This window comes from Electrona antarctica (genome assembly GCF_951216825.1).
Source record: "Electrona antarctica genome assembly, chromosome: 11".
NCBI classification, from domain to species: Eukaryota; Metazoa; Chordata; class Actinopteri; order Myctophiformes; family Myctophidae; genus Electrona; species Electrona antarctica.
In genome coordinates, this window is record NC_136792.1 from 28878590 (window position 1) to 28902936 (window position 24347).

At 42.0% G+C, this 24347-nt stretch overlaps 1 protein-coding gene across 1 annotated transcript in view; it reads right to left on the reverse strand.

Moving 5' to 3' along the window:
• Window positions 1-24347, reverse strand: part of LOC306931851 (protocadherin-16-like) — a gene marked incomplete at its 5' end in the record, with an annotated part of 88831 nt that overhangs the window by 62054 nt on the left and 2430 nt on the right. The gene's annotated exons all lie outside the window — the stretch shown is intronic.

Sequence of the window (24347 nt, forward strand, 5' to 3'; positions counted from 1 at the left end):
TGTTCCCTTAATCTCTTTTATCTAAGTAAAACCTTGACCGCTCTCTTCTGGCCTATGGGGTGAATGTAGTCAGCTGCTCGGCCCCTTTTGCGTCTGATTCATTTTAAATGGATTTATTTAGAAACTTCTCATTTCCTTCTCTCAGCCTAGTTAAGGGCAGACATCCTGCATCCTATAATCCCATGACGCATCCCTCCACTGACCTTCCCGATGGGACACATTGCAGTGCTGCACGCTTAGATGCTGAGGAGGCTGCATGCACCAAAAGACTGTCTTTCCATCTGTTTAGACCCACACATAATAAGACTTCATATCCAGGTTAGATAAAATACATTCATAAAGATATGGCCTGGTTTGTGTGGAGATATAGCCGCAAGTTGCAGTGTCCGTCATTGACCTGGCGGAAGAGCTAGCCTATCCTCCTGACCACATGCTCATGAACTGTAAAGCATGGAACTAGTTAGAGTAGGTAAATATGGCTATGCTATGTGATGTCTTTTGTGGGGGATTCATAAGAAAACAAAGTATGGCCTTTTCTTTTGAAGAAATGCATACGGAGACTGTAATCTGGCAACAATCACTTAGTGCATGCACATGCACACAGCACCTATTTCCCCTGTTTGCATTGGGCCTTCTGCAATCTGCGGCTCATTTTCTCCACCAAACCCAAACATTCTGTGGTGACAGTCTTGTGAAACATGAAAGAGAACCCAATTAAAACCAATGTTATGTGTATGAATGAAATCAACACATTTAACTGTAATCCCACTATTATTTTAAGAATACTGAGCAGACAGCATGCATTTTCCTAAAAGGGAAAACCTTTCACTTATAGCTCTGTGTTCATCTTAAAATAAATATGGGAGATTTCAATTTGATTCCCTTATTTTCTTGTCCGTCCAAAGGCAATTACTTGCAAATGAAGTTTGAACTGGTATTTTCCGTTTTAAAAGAACATTATTCCTCTCCGCATTTCTACTCCTTTTCACATTTCATTGCAGCAGATGACAGTGGCTGATGAATTGGGCTTTTGGTGGCTGAAACTGCTCACAGGGAGATTGCTACCAGATGAGAAGGTCTTAAGAGTGCAAAGTGGGCTGGTTTGAATGAAGCTGTTACTCTCTACTCGCCCAGTACCAGTAGTGTTATCCAGGCCCACCAAATAAAGAACATGGGTCACATCGTCAGAGATTCATCTGAACTTGACCCAAATGGCCCAGCAGACCATTTTGACAAACTGATTTACAGTATTCTGGACAAAGCAAACACAAGGAACAAAACAAGGTTCAGTTCTATCATGTGGCTCAGAATTGGTCTTAAATGGTAAATGGTGCATTTATATAGCGCCTTTATCCAAGGCGCTTTAGATTGTGCATTACATTCACCCATTCACACACACATGGCGGTGGAAACCATGCAAGGCACCAACCAGCACATCAGGAGCAATTAGGGGTTCAGTGCCTTGCTCAAGGACACTTTGACACTCTGGGGGAGCCCGGGTTCGAACTGGCAACCTTGCGGTTACCATCCAGCCACTCTACCCCTGAGCAACCGCCGCCGTCTTGGCGTTTGAAGTGTATACCGAAAACCCTGTTTGGTTGCATTTGTGCATTCTTCAGAGTTACATTAACACAAGGGTTTTACTGTGTAACTAGGATGAAGAAGGGATATGAAACATGATTGACTGATTCACACATAACAGCAGACAATTGACATGTAAAACTGTACTCAAAACTGTACTCTAAGAAACACTACAACAGGACATGTTATCATTATTTCAGTTTGGTGTTTTAAATTGATTCCAATTATTCTGTTCTTTTTCACCTGAGCAAGGAAGTGCACTGGAGGAATGAACCTCCAGTTCCTCCAGTGCAGGATCAATCGAAAAAGAAACAAGTTTCGAATCCTGCAGTACACAAACAGGGTCAATTTACAAATCCCTGATACAGAGTAAGTGAACAATGTAACTATTCAGCAAATTGCCTGTGGGTTTCCGAAAACATAGGTTGCACTGCTATGGTATCTAATTATATAGGCTACTATTTTTCAGAACGGGGGAGTTGAAAAAATAAAACAATAAAATACCCCATCTTTGCACAAATTCAGTGCACAACACCTCCCCCCCTTCAAAAATGACAAACACAAGGAAACCAAATACTGTTCATAAAAAAATAATGCATTCCAGATGTCATTTTTTCAAAACTGAGGTAGAAAATATCTCACAGTTCCCACAGTTCCCTTAATCCATGTGATCCACTTCCCTTAATACACTTAATATACATATTTTTTCCCTGTGCAATACTCAGTGTGTTTGTGTTGTCTAGTTCTCTTCCCTGGACTGTCTTTCACCAAACTCCCAGATCCTCACAGACTTCCTGATAAACCAGACTCTTTCTGCTCTTTAGATGTGCAGCATGAAATTAATCTTACCTGCACTGCAACTCCAAGCCGTGAGAAATTGTGCATGACTGAAGACAATCCATTGCCTTAGCAGACAATCTCTTTGCAGTAAACAGGATAGCAGTAACATATAGCAGTCATGAGCACAGAGCTGGCTATCATAGGATTATGGGTGCAATAGTCTGTGTTCTGCTTTCATTTTGTTGATAATAAGTTTAACATTCGGGGGCATTGTTCTTTAAACCTTTCCCTGAGACCTGTTGTCTACCGCTTGCTCTTTCTGAGCTCCAGACCCACTGGGAACAAGAGGAGGACAGGAAGTGATGGTAACACTGTGGAATTTCACTCCCAGATCAGTGATCTCCAGCCAGGTCTGTGTCTACTCCATCGGCTCCCATGTTGCCGTGATTGATGCGAGCCACCCCGTAGTCCGAAGTAACAGCATCCAAGGTCAAATGTTAGCCCTCTGAGTCAGTACTGTAGCTACCAGCGGCCAGCTTCTTCATGAAGAGATAGACAGTGCCATCCTTACAGTCATGCATCACAACCAGGGAGACGGCAGCAGGTCTGATGAGACAACTCAGCTGGACCTTGTCCCTGATATTTGACTCCCCGGGCTGCAGACTCCCTGTTAATGGGCCTATGAGATGAAGTGTGGTTGAAGGGTTACCCTGTCATCCAGTGAGTGGAACAACATTTTGTTACCTTTCAAAGTTGAAATGTCTGCCCCCCCACCCCAGCCTTGCACACCCCCACGACCAGAAAGAAAGAGAGCACGCCTGGCGCTGGAGTCTTGGCAGCCAGAAGGATCTGCGGTGTCGCCCCTCCTTTTCGCTGGGTCGGGATAAGCCAGGGAGTGTGGCGCCTCTGAGGTTAGCGGGCTGCCTCATGGAGACGCTAGCTCCATCATGAGCCTATTTTTATTCCATTCTCTTCTATCTCTGTCCTTCTCCTTTCTTACTCTATTTTATTTCTTTCAATCTTACCTTTCCCATAATTTCTTTTACTTGTGCCCCCCCCTCTCTCTCTCTTTATGTGCCTCTGCCTGTTTCTCTCTCTCTCCTGCTGTCTTTCTTCCATGCTCTTGAGCTGTGATTCAGTCTCTATGCGTGACAGAGGAAAAAGAAAAAAGAAAAGAAAACCTACAGAGTTTTTGGTTTCTGGTTTGGATCCCAACATTCACTCTCTTTTTTTCCTTCTTTCTTTTGCTGTATTTATTCTGTAGAAATAGTTGCCAAGACGGCAAGAGCTCCTTGTCACTGGTTTGGCAGTATGCAAGCAGCGTATATATTTTTACTTTTTTAACCCATATGCGCAAATACTTTTGTGTGCATGTGCGCATACGTGTGTGCGTGTGTGTGTGTGTGTGCGTGCGTGCGTGCGTGCGTGCGTGCGTGCGTGCGTGCGTGCGTGCGTGCGTGCGTGCGTGCGTGCGTATGCGTGTGTGTGTGCGTGTGTGTTTGTGTGTGTGTGTGTGTGTGTGTGTGTGTGTGTGTGTGTGTAGTACGTTTCCGTCCTGGGAATGATGTTAAACTGCTCCGTTGTAACTACCATTGTCAACGTAGTAGGTGCATGGATGCATTTTCAACTTCTGTGGACTATGTAACTTGCATGCAAGAAGGCATTCACCAGTGGAATCTACCAACAGCCAACGCTACCTGACGGCCCCTCCCATGAACAGCTTACTGGGAAGAGAGGCAATATAGACCCGGCGGCCTTCCTGCGGTATGTCCGTCCACTGTCGGACTTACCCCGGAATAGCAATGGATGGACTTCCAGGCACGTGCATGAGAACAACTACAGAGAGCTCTTTAACACCAAGCAACAGTGCAAGACTAAGAACGTTGTTTCCTATGGTGATCCAGCCTAGGACATACCCACGGACTGGTTGTCGGAGGGTTTCGACAACTTGGGATGCTCGCCCAAAGACGAGGCAGAAAGGCTGGCAAAGAGCCATCTCTGCTGCCCTATATGGCGGAGCTGCCACTGCTTGTGCCCATGGAGTGCTGCGTGACATGTGTGTTGTATCATGAGGACATATCCATGAGTTTGTGAATGTAACCTTTACTGCACCTAAAATATTTGTGTTCCTGTATGCTTTCCCTGTGTGTGGACATAAATAAATTGTTAAACTGTATTAACACTTAACAGCACTGAAATATTACCGTACCAAATATGTCTTTCTCCCTTTGCTAATCTTCATGGAGCCGTATTTAAACTCACCATGTCACTTAAGTCTTGGTATGTAGAATAGTACTGTATAATTAACATTCTGGCTGCTATATTCTTAAGGTTGTTGTGAATACGGAAGCAGCTAGAATGACTGGCTTTCTTGGTACCCCGATGCCCTAAATATCATGATTTAACTTTTAAGGTAAATTATCATCACTCTACTTAACCAGCTAATCCAACATGTTGAGTCAGTCCACGTTCAATGTGGTTATGCTGGCAAGCTCGAAGGGGGTCCCCAAGCTTTCAGCAAAGGAGTTTACCATCATAAAGCAGTTGTCCTACATCCCCAGCCCCCACAGACACAGTGCCATGTTTGTGCCATAAGCCATTCTCCCCCAGCACATTGTGCCCCCCCCCCCCCCAGGTTCTCTGGCATTTGTAATAGCCTGGCAACAACAAACTCACGGAGTGAAAGGGGTCTAGACTGGTTCACTAAAGAGACCCTGGCATCACATTAGAAAAAGGAAACATTTAAACACAGATAATGACCAATTGTATCTTTGTGACACCTGACTTAGGTCATGCCTCTTAAGATAAAAAAAAACATCATTTGGATTTACTGCCTCTCTAGGTACTCTGTCTGTCTGTCTGTTACCCTGGAGTGAGACAAATAGCTACTAGTAGAAGTAATGTACTGTAGACCAACTAAAGAAAAACAGTCCCTGTGATGTAATGTAGTTGAATTTACTTAAACTGAGGGTCCCAAAAGTAAAGGTTGTAATTCAATTGTATTGCCTACAACTTGTTTTTAACATAGACTTTTATAATACAAAAGGTGAAAGCAGTAGTGCCTTGTTTGGCTCAGGCAGTAGGAAGGGCAACCATATAACTGCAATGTGATGTCCCAATTCCTAGCTGAAGACTTGTGTTGCACGTCATCCCTTCCACTCTTCTGTCTCCTGTCTCCCCTTTCCTATCTCCCCACTGTCAAATGAGAGCAAATCATTAATATACAACAGTCATCCCACACCTATAAGCAGAATGCCCATGTTCACGAGCGCTCCACTTTCCTCCAAACTTGCCACAGAATATTCTTCAGTGCTCTGGCTATGACCTGTAGGCTTATATTTCCCCGCAATCAATGTATTTACATATTGTACCGGTTTTCAACATTCAACATTGTAATGGTATTCGCCACAATTTAAATAATAGTGGTTTTCAGTGGTTGCGTATAACATTCATCATGCTCTTGCATGTAAACATGCTCAGACCAAATGTATTGCGTGTCTAGGCTGATGTTTGTCAATGCACCTATGGTGCACATACATGTGCCAGTACAATGACTGTCGCGCATGCACATGGAGTAGTTATGCCAGCCAGCTACCAAGGAACAGTGTGTATGTGTGTGCGTGTGTGCGTGCGTGCGTGCGTGTGCCTGTCAAAAGCCCATATTATAACCTGCCACCAACACATGACATGACCAACAAATCACTGGCATCACAACTGCACAACGTTAGAAAGTGTAAATTAAAGGTGCTTCTAAATCGTTCCACTGTGTTTGTGTCAATGTAATCTGTGCAGTTTATGCTGTTGATTTACTCCACGGAGAATTGTGTTCACTTGCGAGTGGAGTCCATGTGGAGTCCATGTCTGTGGCTCCTCACAATCTGTACATATGCGTCCGCAACTACACTCGACGGGACGCTTTGCTGGTTGCAGAACTGGTCCAGAACGGATAGTTTGTTTGAGGATGACTTATAGTTTAATTTCAAACAAAAGCAATTGTTGAATGTGATATTGATCTTAAAGTTTTGTGGTCAAATTAACACTGTGGAACATACACCATTTGGTTTTATTTTGATATAAATGATATCAAGTACTTTAATTTCAAAGAACATTAACTGTTGAGTTTGATATTCAAATTCTTATTGTAGTTTATCTTTTACACATTCGGAATTTGTAATTTCAAACAAACCTAGCCTAATTGTTGTGTTTACTTTGAAATTAAAACGTTTCTAGTGTGATTTATTTAAGAGCAGTCTGCTACATTTGCTCTCACCATCAAATAATTGATTTGATGTCCATAATTCATGCTGTAGAATGGCATAACTGTTGATTAATTAATGCACAGTGCCGCCCCCGCCCTCTCCCCCCCCCCACCCCAGTCTTTTGTCCAATGACAATGATATTACATTATTATAGCTAGCAAGTTTGTCTCATAACAAAGTCTGCTGTCTTCCGCACTGAGTCTGGATTACATTTGAAATCCCTGCATTAGCGCGGTGCTGTTTGAGCTGGCAATTTCCTCCCTGTCATCCCGGCTGCACAGCACACCACTGCCACGGTGCTCATTTCCACTGGCTTCCTGCTGTGCCCACATCTGAAGATCCCCAGGCTTCAGTGGGGATTGGAAACTGACTGACTGTCCAGTGTGCAGCAGAGCTATGTGAACACATCATGCCACTAGCTCTTTCCAGCCAGAGGACTTTGACGTCACATTGCTAATCCCTCTCTCCATACCACCCAGGCCTCGGGGAGACCACACCAAATCCTGCATGCTCCCCTTCGAGCAGAGTGGTTGGTGCCATTAGGCTCCCTTTAATGAGGCTCATTACATAAAGCGGCAATGAACTTCACAGAAGGCAAGGCAGTGGAAAAACCATTCCACCCTTAAGAGCCACAGCAGCAAAGGAGGAATATCAAAGTAACCAAAGCTATGTACCAGTTTGAAATTCTTATGAAAGAAAAATCCCTGAGCTATTGAAAACAATTGGTGGTGTGAGTCCCAAATTACAATTGAGGCTGCAGATTATTAGGCTTACAATATGTATCACATCACAAAAATCACATCACTTTCTGAAGCATCAAGCTTCTACTGCTTGTGAAATCACAGCCTCACAAGACACATTTAGCACTTCAACATGGTATAGGAACATAGTATGTGGAGTAATCAAAACGTTAATGGCCTCTTGGATATTATAAATAGTGGAATTATAGTTCAGTGGTTTCTACTGATTACAGCTCCCATAGTTTCCAAAAAGAAAAACTGGGTTGCAAAGCCAAGCACAGAAGCTGCTATAATATAACTACAAAGAGAATATCTTCAGAGACCATTCTGACTTTCTGAGGTATTACTTTCTACGTCTATTGCCATCACCATGGTCTGTGACTTACAGTAAAGGAGATATGCTGTCATTCCATTTCCAGAACTAAACTCAGTGCAGTTCTTCATCCACCCCTCCCTAAAGTATCCTCGTCTTCTGGAACTTGACAAATAAGTCACTGCAGGTGAATCATTTGGCAAGTCGCGTGAATGAAAATTCAGCTGTTTTGAGATGTGGGACTTCCAACTAGTCATTCATCTGTTTAATTGCCTATCCCCCTAATATTTCTTCCAGCCATTTCCCGTTGTTGAGCATTTAGACCAAGTTGTTATAACCTAATTCTAGGACTTTTTTCTGGAAAGTTCAGCAGGTGCGTGAATTTGGGCATCATAAGCCATTTGATTTCTGCTGAATCAAAAAAGATACAGATCCACTGGCCTAATGTGTATGTTTCCTGCCTTGATTGAAGCAGTGTCTCTTGTTTACTGATGCCAAAACTCTTGTGTGCTTTGGCCCCATATAGATTGCACCCTTCATCTACTGAAAAAACACAGACCAAATCCAGTAGCTTTGTCCCACCTTCTCAGAAACGGAAAACAGACTAGCACGCAAGCTGAGAGAATCCATCTCTCCTATCCACTAACAATTTATCTTTGTGGCATGCACTGTCATTTCAAATCCATTCCATTTAGATGCCATGTGTCTGAACTGCACAGTAATAGCACATATACATAACATACCAGAGAAAACAAACAAAACAAACGATATTTTATGATAACATCCTGTCAGTTCAGTAGTGCTCTCAATGGGGGTTCACACTGTCTCTTCCAGTGGGTATACAGGCTTTGTCCGGTCTGAGATAATGGATGTGTGTTTGTTGCCACATGAGTCTAATACAGGAGATAAAGGCTGAATGGTTGTCCATGTCTGGGGGATGTAGGTGTGGGATACGTTTGTTTCGGGAAGGAAGTGTTTTTCAGGCAGATAGGTCTTCCCTTCCCAGTGGAAAATAAAGGGCAAATTGAATCTAAGCAGGCTGGCACTTCATTACGATGCCGATCTCTTATCAGGACCCAGAGGAGATGGGAAGGCAGGGTGAGGGGAAAGACCCTGCAGTCAGACACAACGCAGGGACAAAGCCAAGCCGACTCCAAGGTTGGAGTGAGCCGGGCCTGCCCTGTGAACCCCCCTCCTTTTATGCCCCTCATGACAAATGGCCCAGCACCTGACAGTGTGGGGGCGGGGCCGTCTATGTTGAATAAACACACAGAGTCCTCTTCTACCCCTACAGTGCTGTCAAAATGGAAATCTCAGTTGAGACACAATAAACAAGATCCATCTGATAGCTTTGTTTTTGTGATATGGTGTACACCGGTCTGGGATAAATGTGCCTTCTCTGTTGACATTTTCCAAACAAACACCCACGGAGGCTTCCCCGTGTTCCATGGTGCTCATGGTGTTCCATGGTGCTCATGGTGTTCCATGGTGCTCATGGTGTTCCATGGTGCTCATGTTCCATGGTGCTCATGGGATGTGTTGATATTTCTGTATGATAGTCTCAGGAAAAACCTGAAGTGCCACAGCAATAAACGCCATAAAAGGGGAAGCTTACAAAGTAGCTCTTTATTAGTCCAGTTATAGTTGATGACTTCCTCTCAATAACCTTGAATACCAAGACAAAGTCAAAACCACGATAAAGATTCATCATTCACACTATCTCACTTTATGTACTGTTGATTTTATGTACTATGATTTTGTACATATTTCTCTACATTTTGTTTTGTTTTGTGGGCAGGTTCTCGAATTCTAAAATGAAAAACTGAAATAATGTGGCCACTTATACTTTTACAGTAGTGTGCTTCTGGAGGGAGGATTGTAGATGGGGTTCCTTCCTGGTTTATACTGCTTTCCCTTCTTGCCAATTTCTCCTATTTCCATAGTAACTAGCCAACAGTGCAGCTTCGTCCACAACACGTTTGCTTTCACACTGCATGAGGTAAAACCTCTCCATGTCCTTCTGACAGCTTTGTCTTTCACTCTTCATCCTTCCCACTTACCCTATTCATCTTTTTTCCACGTCTAATCCGTTGTTCACCCCATTCCAGTTTTCCACCGTGCATCTTCACTGTACATTTTTAGCTATGCTCTTACACCCAACTCCAGACTACTGAGCTCACTTGGCCAACAATGTGTGTCTGGTTGCGTGCCATTTGAGAAATGTCAAACGACTGGCCACAAGTCTTCCTTGCCTTGTGTAATTGCGGGAATTTAAATCACACTGCATAACAAGCAACAGCACAGGCCAGTCTGCCAGGAGAAGTCTGAGGAAATCAGGCTTGCAATCTCCCTGTCCTCTTTTAAATCACTTGTAAAAACTTGTTTTAAATATTGGTTTAAATTTGTTATTTGTATTTGATTCATTTGAGTCAATGTCAAGTGACTGTGATTGTTTGATTATGCTTGATTACTGTTGAATCTGCGATGATTTTACACCATGACCTTAGACAAAGCCATTTGTTTGTATATAAATGTATGTACATTATTTATATCTGTCCCCTCGAAAGTAGATCAATCACAGCTCCTTTCACTGTGACTACATGCATGATGTCATGAAACAGAAGAACCTATGCTATGGTCACAAAAGCCTGAAAAAGTGAAACTTATGAACAGTATGAAAGTTAGATCACAGTTGAAAATCTATGTATGTGTAGTATTTTAGGCGAATCTGTAGGAGTTAGTTAGATTGCTATTCCCATTTAGCCAAATGAGGCATAGACTGTCACCGCACTAGAACATGCCCTGCAAGAAGCAACCAGCATGTTCAGTGCGGTTTCGTCATCGCCACTGAACTCCACATTGTGATTTGTGCGGCTTCGTTCAGAAACTGCACACATACTGCCATTATTAGTGTGGTTGCCCTAAAGGGGCAACCAGACTATTGTAATTGTAACACTTTATTTTTTTTCATTTACTGGAGTAACCCTAAACTTTGTATCACTACTCCTCCTACAGTTTTGACTGTACGCACTTGAGCCATATGTCAAATTGACCGGAAAAATTGGGAATGGTGTGCTTGCTCGTTTCTAAGAGAAATGTTGTATAGTTTAATTGATATTAATTTATTCGTGCATTAAATGTCCCCATTGACATGAATGGGAAAATGCGAAAAATCACGTTCAAGTATTTTTTCCTCGGAGACCGTAAGGGCTATAGTTACAAAACTTGGAGGGATAATTCGTAATACTTACTAAAATTAATTAAACTTATAATTATATCGGTCGGCCTCATGGTGGCGCTATAACAGCCCACTTTACGTTTTGGCTTATAACTCTTGAACCGTAGGTCGTAAAATCAAAATCATTTTTTCCCTGGATTCCTTGGGTCATGACGCATCTCCCCATGCATCAGGATAGATTTTCCGCCATTTTGAATTTTCTTCAAAACACACTTTAATTTTCGGATTCTACAGATTATGTCCGAATCTCACAAAAATCGGTACACATGATCTCTGGATCTCGGACCGCGTTTAATTTTTTTTCAGATTTTTAAAAAAAAAATTGTCCGTATCGTTCGGCCTTAATCGTCGTCCGAAGTTAGCGGGAGGGGCCTATTTTACAAAAAATGCCTAAAATCACGAATGGAACGTCCAATCCATCCCAAATTTGAATCAGATGTCGCGGGTGGTTTAATCAACCAAAAGCCAAAAGCGATTCCATTTTCATCCATAGGGGGCGCCGCAAATGCGAAAAATGTAACCGTTTCTTGCAGAAAAATTATTTTTGGGGGGATAAATCCCCTCCGAATTACTTACGCATGATCGCAGGGGTGACGCGACATTGTAATTGGCTGGCAATATCAGTGGGAGGGGCATATGTAAGCTACTGCGGCAACCACACTTTGCAATTTTTTAAAATTGCGACCTTTCTAGTTAGACTCTGTTATTCTTTTTCTTTATGACTAATTGTGTATCCCATCTCTTCGTTTGTGCCATGTAATATTTTGTAAAGCATATTGTAACTTGATTAAGTGCTAATATAAATAATAGAATAATAATTATAAGTCTCTTCTTTCTCTCAATGCTTCTTCTCACTTATATTCATTTAAATTATATGCCAGTACAAATCTGTACTGGCAGTCTCTGACCAGTCCCCACGGGACCACTGGTGCTGCCCTTCCCCCAGCTTTTTAAAAACAACATCCCATATCCATCATACTTCTATACATGTGTGTTATTGTGGTGAATAAAGAGAGGAGGCAACCAGGCATATGGGGTGACTTCACACTTAAACAGCCTATTTACAAGCCATTTAAAGATCTGCAGGAGGGAAAAACACTAGCAGCTCTCTGCTCCAAAAGAGAGCCTCTCTATTAGAAACATTCTAGACAAGCAGACCATGGCTGTAGAAAACTTCAGTTAACAGGTTTATTGGAATTTGTGATATCTTAAGAAACAGAATTTCATACCATATTAGTGTAGCACTGAGCGGTTAGAGCTTGAGCAGAACACGCCTTGGCAAATAATTGACGAGAGTGATATTTCAAAGATGAGTCACATCCTCTGCGGTAATAAGAAAATAAAAAATGTATACATATAGCTAAGCCTGTTAAGGAGTGTAACATTAGCATGCTTGAGGTATAAAGAAATGTGGCAAGGAAGCATCATCAATAATAAATCATGCTGTAGCAGTGGTTGAAACACAGGCAGAGAAATCACTGACACTGGCCGAGATTTAAAGAGCAAGATTCGGTTCTTTCAACTTCCACTCCAACTCACATAAAATATATTACTTGAAACTTTCAAATGCTTGTCTGCCAAATCATAATTTCAGCAATAAAGCCTGATTAAAATCAGATTTTCTGGTAAATCTCTGGAATACGGTACAGAAATATTCACACACTGAAAAATATGCTTCCAATATTTATATGTTTACACTATGATTGGTCATGATATAGACCTAGTATCTCATAGCCAGATGATCAGAGATGTCTGCCTACTGATATGTCTGGTCTGGTGACATATAAATTCAATGAATGGGATAAAACCTGGTGGAAACAATTCAGAAAAGTAAAGAATAACTGCACAGTCCGTCATATTGGGACATGATATGAATGCTTTTCAAAGCAATAGGCATAGGTTTGTTAGTGGCCATATAGCTGTTACACTGAATTTAGAGTTTCCAGACATATCAGGTAGGGATCTCTTATCATCTGACTATGAGAGACAAGTGGACCTTCATTATGCATTAACCCATTCTGGGCGGGAACCCCTTTTGGTTTTTTAAGCGTTACGTTAAACTTTAGCTATTGAAAAATAGCAGATCTACAAGCTCATAGCGCGCCACCGAGTGGCGCGCTATGAACTTGTAGGTCTGCTATTTTTGAAAAATCGTTAAAATGTGCCTCAAATCTTTCAGAAAATTGTCATGATTTAGAAAACTTGTTTGAATTGGTTAAAACAGCTCACCCAATGTCCTTATTTGTAGTTAAGCCGCCCTTTATCCTGCACCTGAAACCACATTGGGTAAAACCAGTTCACCTTTTTTCAAAATGAAACTGGAATCAGTGCCATAATTATGTCAATGATGCTGACATAATTGCTGACATAATTTGGACCTTATACTGTACATAGCAGAATTATTTCTAATCTTTGCTCCTAGTTTTTTTGTCCAAAACTGACAACTCTACACTACATCTTACTTATCAATTGTCTCATAAATCATTCTGTTTGCTTTAAAGACTTGCATGTCCAATTAATGTTACCCAGTGGACTATGCAGAAAGACATACATGAGATGAAAATACTATTCATATTTAATCAAAGGCTATACATAGGGATGACACAGCTACTCTCATCTTGCTTGATCAGTTCAAGACCGACTGTCAAGCTGTTTGAGTTTTTCTGTGTGCTTTGAATTAACTAATATCACAGCAACGTGCCATGACTTCAAACACCAAGAGCAAAATACAATGTCCATTACTTATACGGTATGTGCTGCTTGGCCTAATCAGGGCCTGTATTTGATAGTGAAAATTGGCAGCAAATGTCTACTTTGTCTTGCTAAGATCTTGGACCAAAGACCTGATCGGGTCTACAAGCCAAACTCTTTCCGATCTGCAGACCCACAGAAGTTTTGTGAGATTATAGCATCAGTACTACACAGGCAGTATGCTAGCAAAATAAGCAAAAATAAATTAATATAGCATAAACATCTGTGTAACTACTATAGTCGATCTACACAATTTAGGCATTTAGCAGACACTCTTAATACAGAGCGACTTAGATCTATTAGATCTTACTAAGCAGTAAGATCTATTTAAGTTCATAACTTATGAGCTTGTAGATCTAATTTCAAAAACCTTAAAGAATTTGCAACATTTTGAAAAGAATAAACAACAAACACCCTGCATGAGTCCCTGACACAAATTATGTTTAGAAGGGGGACTGCGGCCAAATATGATTAGTTGGGGAGTCATTGACATGAAAAGGGTCACTTATAAGGTTCTGTGACTAATAGGACATAACTGATTGAAATACACCACTGTCTGTCACTCAGTTTCCGGTACTAAACGTGCTGATAGATCAGTAAAAACACAAGTTTCTAAGAGCAGGTGATGCAGTACCACAAATGATATACTGTATGTAACAGGGATCTAAGACTTGTGTAATTCTATCTGTGCAACCCGGCAGGGAGAGACAAAATTTCATCAGCACTTTTCAAACACTCAAGCATAAAGGCACAGCCAGCTAGGTCTGAGTGGAGACATCCCCTGAAACCAGATGTCTGGATACTTTTATTCCCTGTTGATATTACACTGGCTTACACTTGCTTTTTTGGAGCACCAACATTTTTTTTCTCCAGATCTCTTGTTTATCCATCATCTCAGCTTCTCCTCCAAGTTCTTCTTCATATATATGATATTTCTGAGGCCACAATAGACAAGCTCAAAGAGCAGTTTTCTGGGCACCCGACCATGAAGTATTTTTGATTCATCCTCTGAGGCTGATCATCTTGGTCAGAAAGAGAATCTCCGTACAGACCGCTGACAGTAAAACACAGACATATAAGCTCAGTATTTTCCTTTCCATATTCCAACATGAGTCCATGTGGTTCTGCCCTGGTTGAATCACTGTGATTAAATACCCTGAATTGAAAGTATGCTGGGTGAAAAAAAAAACATGATACATAGACAGGCTTACTGGTGATATGGACATCTTATTTTGAGTAGAACACATTTGGAGCCAAAATGGGGTACTGTTGCACCATAACCTAGTGAGACACTTACGTTGATAAGGCTAATAATAATAATGACTTTATTTATATAGCACTTTTCTAGTCACAAAGTCACAAAGTGCAAGATGCCTTGGAGAGTTGTGAGTTCTTGTGATACACTTGTGATGCACTTGTGAAGTTGTGAGTCAATCCAAGGTAAAACACAGGGCAAAGATTACATAACTTCTTCCACTCTCCCCCAAGCCCCCCCCCCCCACACACACACACACCCTCCCACCACGTACACACGAACACACCCCAATCCCTGGCTCTTTGTTCCCCTTCTCAGACACCACATCATACATCTTGAGTCCTGCACTCACCCTAATTACAGCAGAACTTCCCACTGCTCCCCATGCTGCCCCCAGGCCCCCTCACAGCATCAAGCTACATATACACAACAATCTAAACAAAGATTTGGCCTTTCAGCGCACTAGTTAAAAGAAGCAGAACACCACTCTCAACATAAACTTTGCACCCGGGGCCGCACAACACCAGATCAGTCCAATTGATAATTAAGTACATAACATCCTCTGGTAATTAGTGCACCCCCTGTACAAAGTAAATCTCTAAATTAACTACAAGCCAATTAAAGCCCTTATTTCACCATGTAAAAATGTATCTATACTGTAGACATAATTGCTTGGGGTAGAAGCATGATAGGCTATAGTTAGTTTGCTATCTTCCCGCATGACATGAGGGAGCCTTTTGGTGTAATGTTGAGAAACACTTAAATCTACAAGCTCACAACACGTCATGATGCAACATGTTGTTACCTTGTAAATGTGTTATTTATGTCATTCATTTGTTTTGAAAAATGTTGACCATTTTCAATTTTGTAAAAAGAAATATGTTTATGAATGTATTATTCTACTACTACTATTATTATTATTGTTATTATTATTATTATTATTATTATTATTATTATTATTATTATTATTATTATTATTATTATTAGTTTTGCCTATAATAACGTGCCCAAAATAGGGACGGCATGTTGAAAGTGCTTAATGAGTTATAGTGAACCAACAGCGTGATGATGGTGGACCACCGTGGTGTAACAGTGACAGACTGGGAGTGTGCAGAGACTAGGGCTGAACCAGGGCTGGGTGCCTCTCTGTCTGAGGCCAAGAAAGACAGTGATGGCTAACCACAATGTAAAAAGGAGCATCTCTCCCCACAAGCATCCCTCACTGTGTGGTTCATCTCTCTCTCTCTCTCTCTCTCTCTCTCTCTCTCTCTCTCTCTCTCTCTGTCTCACAGAGAATTAAGACTTTGAAAACATGGGGCATGGGGCATATTGTAGTTTGTAACTGATTGTTTGAAAGAATGTAAACAATTTTAAGAATAAAGAAGTTGTTAAAAGTAAAAGAGAATTGGAAGAAAACTGAATTCATGTGCGTGGCATGAAGAGACAGAATGCAGTCGGCAGCAGGTGAGAGATCTCATAGCATCATTACTCTCAACATGTGCATTGCATGTGTATGCAGGTCCCACGGCCACAAAGACAAATAGACTCGGTGACGGAATGTTTACAGACTCATCTGTCCCTTGTATATATCTGTTTTACCCATCTATTCCCCAAACACAGTCCCCAGTCATCTTTCTCTCACGGAGAGCCGCCGAGACATTGGATAATTACCTCGCTGTCAGCCATCTCTACAGCTGTAATTAGACCTGGGAGTAAACCCTAATTGATCTAATTGAGAGCAGGAATAGGATGATCTGACCTCAATCCTGGCATCATGCTCTGCTCTCTCTCTCTTTCCCCCTCTTTCTCTCTTTCCCCCTCTTTCTGTCTGTCTGTCTGTCTGTCTGTCTGTCTGTCTGTCTGTCTGTCTGTCTGTCTGTCTGTCTGTCTGTCTGTCTGTCTGTCTGTCTCTCTGTGGGCTCGTTGGGATCGACAGCATTCTTCTCAGGCATTATTTAAACTGGCAGCACTCTAGCCAGTCTGAAAAAAAGGACTGAGGTTACTGGCAAATTTATGGGATGCATTTTTTGGTAACAGTCAAGATTTGGATGTGGAGACAATTTGCTCAGTGGTTGCGATATTTTAAGACTGTGTGTATATATAGTGCATGCTTTTGTAGGAAATGGTAGTTTTGTCATGAATGTAGAAAAAAAAAAGAAAGAAAAAAACTGCTAGTGAATTAGTAACTGACGTGACAAAATCTGCACCTCGTCGACATACCAAAAGATGTTTTTGTTGTAAATTGCCCAGGATCTGGTGGTTTCTTTGTTACACATTTTGCTGGTGTACCTGGCAAGTTGTTTATCGGGGTCTGTTTTCCAGTCTGGTGGCTTCTGATGGACAGTAGGGGGGGTGGATGGATGGTTTAGCACAGATTTGCTTTGGAAGGGAGTGAGTGAATAGCGTGAGCAGATGATGCTTCCTCGCGCCCAGTTTGTTTAGCAACGCCAACTGCCATGCACATGTGCAAGGCGACCACGGGCTGTGAGAGAGCAGAAGGCCTGGCAGCCCTCGTCCTGGCAACTCTCTCTCTCTCTCTCTCTCTCTCTCTTTCGCCCAGTGAAAGAAAGAAAAAAGGGAGGCAAAGTGAACAACTGTACCGTTCTTTGCCATGAAGAAGGCCGAAAGGTCGAAACGTTGGTTTATTTTCAATAAATATACAGCATCGTGGCTACGTGTGTGCGGCCTTTTCTTATTCTTAACTATTTACTGCCTTAGGCCAGCACCTCACCAATACTGGTGTGCGCCCTTTCCTGCTTTGTCTACCCGTTCTTTGCCATTGCCATGTACAAGCAGAGCCGGATCTACCGTTGGGCTAGCGTGGGCTATAGCCCCCCCCCCCCCCCACACACACACACACACACACACCAAAAAAAAATAAATAATTAAAGATGAAATTGTAAAGTATTGCAATACTGCAGACAGTGCCTGTTGTGTTGTGGGGTAGTCTGTCTGTCTGTCTCTCTCTCTCTTTTGGGGGGCTGGGTACCCCCAAATAAACCCAATATTTTGCTGTAAAACTGACAACTGCATGCATTAGTGGACTATTAGTGGCTGTACTCTTTCTTTATGGCTCATCTCTCTTTACTGTGATTTTATAGAGCACATTGTGAAATATTTTGCTGTAAAACTGCATTAGTGCACTACTGGCTACTAGTGGCTGCATTCATTCAGCGACTAATCTGTATGTTTGCCTGCCTAGCCTCTCTTTTGGGGGGGGCTGGGTACCCCAAAATTACAGCAAAATTTAAACAAAATACCCCCAAAAAAGGGGGTACAAGTCCTCCTCTCTTTGAAACAGAGCGCACAACACTGTGGGAAAGTGTGCCTAAACACTGACATGCACACCTGCAGCCTGACCTCACTCCATTGGTAATTTACACCCAATTCTTTTCCGGTATCGGCTAATTGGCTAATCCTAAGCCTGAGCTGACGCAGGACCCACTGGGGCCGGCGGTGACTGTGTTCGCCTCATTCCAGGGAGGCCGAGGGACTGTCCGTGGGTCAGCAGATGTTCTTCTCTCACCTGCTGTAGTCCAAGTACAGTACATGTCACCCCTCTTCAGGGAGACATAGCAAACAGAGTGACTGTAACTGGATCACAGAATGGTGTGGGAAAAGGAAGTTGGGAAAGAGATAAAGAGGACCCAAGGATGCAAGGATGAGCAAACAGAGAGAGGATAGAGAGTATCTTTCCGTTCTGTATCACACATAGACTCAGAGGATAGACGTAACCGGTGCGGTGGGTGGGGGTCCACACACACAGCTGGACACTGCAGCTGGGTCCAGCTGCAGTGTCCACTGTTTTCCTTCTCTTTCCTTCTATCCCCTTTCTCTCTCACTGTCGCTCACGCCGCTTTCAGTATAAACTTATTTCCAGTTGCGAGAAGAGTCCTCCTCACCTGCAGCAGACGAACGGCAGATGAACTGCACCGCTTAATGAAATGTATTGTCCCAAGAGACAGCTATATGAGCCCATCTTCCCTTCCCCGGCAGATGTGAGCAGGAAGACCCTGTCCCCAGCTACGCTCCACAACCCGTCTGTCCCTACACTGCAACATCCGCCGTGTTGCAGTTTACCTCTCAGAGGTAAATTGACACTCCGGAGTTTGACTGTCACACATTTAAATCCGATTAGGAGGATCAAACTTGGCAGATGATTCAGGAGGACCTTTGCTAATGATTTAGTTTTTTTCAATCATTCATATTTAAAGGTGACACGTTGGCTTTCGGAAAGCTTAGAACAGAGCAGAGAAAAAGTATAAACACCACTTGAAAATGTTATAACAAAAATGGAACATCACGAATCGCTTAAACCTTATACTTGGTTCACCAAAGTCCACCCAGGGGTCTATAGGCCCCCTCCTTTTCCCCCTCTACACTAAAATATCTTCACCGAAAACAGCCGATCTAAATGCTTGTAGATCTTCTATTTCTGCCAAATTTCCACCCCAGAATAGGGATGCTAATGGTTCAAATGAGGTTAATAATCCAAATCGATCCATCCCATTCCAGAGGGAAAGCTTGGAACATCCTCAACCTATAGTTTTCCACTACTGAACAATATTTTCTCTCTGCTTCATTTCTCGGGCCACATAAGATTAAACATTTGACCACACAAGCCCCAATGCTCTTCCTGTGTTGTTGGAGAGACAGAAGCAGTCGATTCGCTGATGGACATCTGAGCACAATAAAAGGCACTCAGCTGTCTCGAGCACGGCAACTCTGACCTGAACACCCACACTCTATCCAGATGTACATCAGTGTTTATGTTCGCTTCAGTGCCCCTGCTAGGCCCAGGAGTAAGTGTTCAAGGAAGTATTACATTTGTGAACACATTAAGTAGCACATCCAGTTTCCTGCAATTTTGCCTGTTCCCTGTAAATACTGTGTTAAACCACAGAGCCACAGAGGAGCTTGGTAGTTAGCAGAGGAAAAAGAAACACAGGGAGACTAAAAGCAAGAGTCAGCTTGCCTCAAGCAAGCCCAGTTTCATGGTCAAGCCATCCAGCATGGCATTAAAACAGACAACCTCCTCAGAAGAATGTCTGGTGAAAATTGATTACATGGTTTGTGTATAAAAATACCAGCCCTAAACTTGTCATTCCACTGTACTCAGCAGTTGATCTTAAGCATCTCTTCCCCCAAACCATCAGGACACTGAATGCTCTCCACATAATTTGCCCCCAAGGCCAACATCCTGAGAGATGAATAGCACTTTACCTATATTGCACTTTGAATGCATCAGCACTTTCTCCTGCCAATGTTGTCTGCTCTTTTTACCTTTTAATGTTTTTTAAAAGGCTTTGCCTCTTTTTAATGTGTCTATTGTTTTTAAATATGAGGCATCATGAGTTGTGGAGGACAGTATTTTGCTCCCCTATTGTGGAAGTGACAATACAATCTGATTAATTGATTGATTGATTGATTGATTGATTGATTGATTGATTGATTGATTGATTGATCATTTTAACTTTGACTGTGTAGCTCGATGGAAGAAACTTATTTTGGACAGAAATACAGTTTTTTATTATTATTAGATTATCCTAATGAAATGTCGTTTCCATTTTTTTATTTCTCTCTTTTCAGGAATATGAACTGCATCTATCTGTACTAACAAAAATCACACCTGTGTGAACTGAGTGGTGTAAGCCTGTCTGACGTAATGAAATCATGTCTGACGTAATTAAATCACACCCGGGTGAACAGGGTGAACATAGCAACCATGCAAATTTTTTCTGCACAGACTAACAAAGCCAGTTGTAGGAGTGGTTTACACCACTCAAAAATCATGTCTGACGTAATTAAATCACACCCGGGTGAACAGGGTGAACATAGCAACCATGCTCATTTTTTCTGCACTAACAAAGCCAGTTGTAGGAGTGGTTTACACCACTCAAAAAGCTCCGTATAGGAGTGGTTGCACCACTCAAAAAGGTAGGTATATATGTTCATATAAGAACAGCACATGTTGAACATAGTAGGCTGCAACTAGATTCATATGCATTATGATTAATTCTTTATGGAATATGAAAAACATGACCTCACATGACTGCAGAACCCAGCTTCATAACAATGAATGACATTCTGCTGCTTACAGGTACATGAATGAAGTTAGCACCTGCCAAGTAGTTAGGCCTACTATTTGGTGCAGCACAGCAGTGTACTGGAATGGAAACAATGAATCTCTTTGAATCATTCATGCTTTCTCTTCAGGGCAATTATGAGCATTCTAGTCTTTCTTCCCAACAGGCCTGCTGTTTTATGTTGGCAGGCATGCCGTGGACAAATGATTCAAATGTCTGCTTCTTTCTTTCTAGCAAGTTGTCCATTCGTAATTCTGCAAAATTGTTTTGAATTATCTTTCAGGGAAAAAGCATCTAGAAAACACTCGCTATACATACCTGTATATGAAATACATTATGTGTGTTTTCTCTTTCAAAAATCTGTTTTCTTCTCATGTTGCTAAGGGGCCTGAAGTGATGACAGGCCATCCATTCTGTCACAAACATGGGGGTGGCATGCACAACCACAGGCTCTATTGAATTCTCACAACAACTAATTAGAAATGAAGTGAGATCAGATAAGAATTTGGAGAGCGGCAGCCCGAAAGACAGACGAGGAAGCCCCCCTACCCGTGTCACCTCCGCTACCCATGCCAGCACTTGTTGGGCCTCATTTCCCCCTCAGCTGCCTGGAGACTCCCTCTCCCCTTTCTACTCCAATGCCCCCAAAACAGAAGGGTGATTCTGGTGCAGAGAGACACTCTGGACCAATAGAATAGGCATTGACACTGTTTATGAAGTGTCGGGTCCCAACACAAGACAGTGATCATATACCAATGGTCATCATGGATTGGAGTTTTAAAACAGATGAAAACCAATTAAGGCAATTAAATCCAAAGATCAAAAGATAGTAGATCTGACCTTCAGTAAATATTGAATTCTGAGATATTAAAGCTAGGCTGTATGCTCATTTTGCGTCCCTCTATTGAATTTAGAAAGAGACATGATCTTGAACAGTTCTAAATTCTATGTTACACCAAAATACTGTAGCTAATAACCATGAGTCACAATGCTATAGCTTTGTGACCTTGATTTGTCAAATCAAATGACTAACCATTATCCACTTTAAACTTGGCGTCCCTAATTTGGGAATGTACTGTACGCAAACCTTTCCCAAAATGTCCAAAAGTAAAAATGGCTAATCTGCTAGCATGTTGTGACATTGTCAGCTATTTTAGCTATTCACTGTATAGGGCTTAGGTGGTTCATGGATTTAATTGCATATGTGAAAAGCGTGTTTAAGTAGTACCATATAAAAAAGACAGTAGGTGTGACTAATTTTTTTACCTTTACCTCATCCGAGAAAGTTGTACAAATTATCACACCTTTAGAAGAAAAGGAAAGGTTATAGGTTAAAGAGAAGAATTAAGAGTGTTGGCGCCTTATAAACCACAGCCAAAATGCGGCTTGCAACTTATTTTCTTATTTTCCCCTCTCGTCTCACGTCACAGATGACCTATTTTCCCTTTCAGTAGGCCTTAGAATACATTACAAGACAGATTTCTGCTAATAGGTTTAAGGGCTTATTTTCAATCATGTCTTTTTTTATACATCACACCTAATTTTAACTGTTCCTCCACATACTGTAGCCAATGACACATGGGGCAAGTGACAAAATCTCACACATAGAAATGTGGAGCCAGACTGTATTAGAATAATCAGGAACTGCTGTGCTGGTGGTTTGGGGAGCAACAACGGAATCGTACCCACTTCAAAAGTTATATTAATGATCACAATACCCATATTGTAATGGCTTTTTGGACAGCTCTGCGTGCGCACAGAAAAAGGGACAGTGGGAATTTCATAAGCAGGGAGAGAAAAAAAACCCTCATCAGATGTCTTGCTGAGATGTTGTGCTGGCACCCTGAGAAAAAGCAGTCTGTTCTCACATGGTCGACCAAGCACACGTCTTCAACATCCAGGCAGGCCCAAGAGAGACCAGGGAATGCTGACTTTGAAGAAGTCATTCATACTTGGAGGCTGTAAGGACTGGTCAAGCCGAGCATACCATTCCCTGAGGGCTGTCTGCAGGCAGGTACTGTAATGCTTCAGTAGCGAGATCGAGGAAGGGACATGGTCAGCAGACACTCTCTATATGCCTGATTGTGTGGTGGGCCACCACACAATCATGACCAGCCAGCCATCACAGTATTTTAGTAGGCACTAGGCAGCTGCGAATAGGCACGAGTGTGCATGCGTGAAAGCTCCCCCCACACTAATCAGTTTCTGGCTAGGGGAAACAGTGCCTTGAAATATCATATTTTCTCCACAGATTTGTCATTGTATTAACATCAACACTATTGGAAGTAATGGTCAAAGAACGTTGAAACCACTTGTCTTAAACCCTATATAGTTGAGTGGGGTCCCCCCCTACTTGGTCCACTCCTTTTTGTCTCGACACCAAATGTCTAGCCTTGATTGCTACGTTCTGCACAACATTTGACTTTGTGTGTATGTGTGTCTATGTATTATTATTCCGTCCCCTGTGACGTCACTTTTTTCTCACTTCGCTTCTCAAGTGGGAAAAGAAATATGCCGAATGTAGCGAATCAGTCTGGATTCCAGGCTACCAAATCTCTACGGACTCTCTACGCATTGTGAGATTGCAGATCTGCTATTTTCACTGAATGTTCACCCCAGAAAATGGACGCTAGGGTTCATGTGGTTAATGTGCTCCAAATCGTTTTATTTTTTGATTGTCCTCTAGGTTCTATTCCATATTCTATAATCAGTTACAGTGAACTCTTCTGTCTCTTTATCCTGGTGTTCTCTGTGATTTATAATTTGGGGACCTCCCAAAAGAACCACTGAGCTTCTATTTCTGCTTTCAAGCCAGGAGCCACAGCCAGTACTGAATATCCCTTCACCACCACCCTATACTCCCTTGTCCAAATGCTGGGCCAAAATCACATCTCCTGAGCCCTTTGTCAGTAGTGCACTATGCATGCAGGTCCTTGGCCCATGCAACCACATCACAGACACCGGTGAAACAGGGATTATGGGAACCTGTAACTTTCAGAAACACTGGTCTCTCTGGTAAGTGATCTTTATTTCCCCCAAAATCCTCATTGCAGTAGCACATTTAAGTGAACCAGTTTGATATCCTACAGAAAACACAGAATACGTAAAGAGCAATATCTAAAAATAATGAAAGGTCTTTGTTTCTTATTATTGATTTTGAGTGGCACTAGCCCCTCCTATGTCCAGCTTTGAGGGTTTGTGTAAGCACAAACATTGTCTTAACACAAACATTGAATGCCATTAACGATAAATGGCCAGCTTTGAGTGTTTGTGTAACCACAAACATTGAATGCCATTGACAATGAATGGCCAGCTTTGAGTGTTTGTGTAAACACAGACATTGA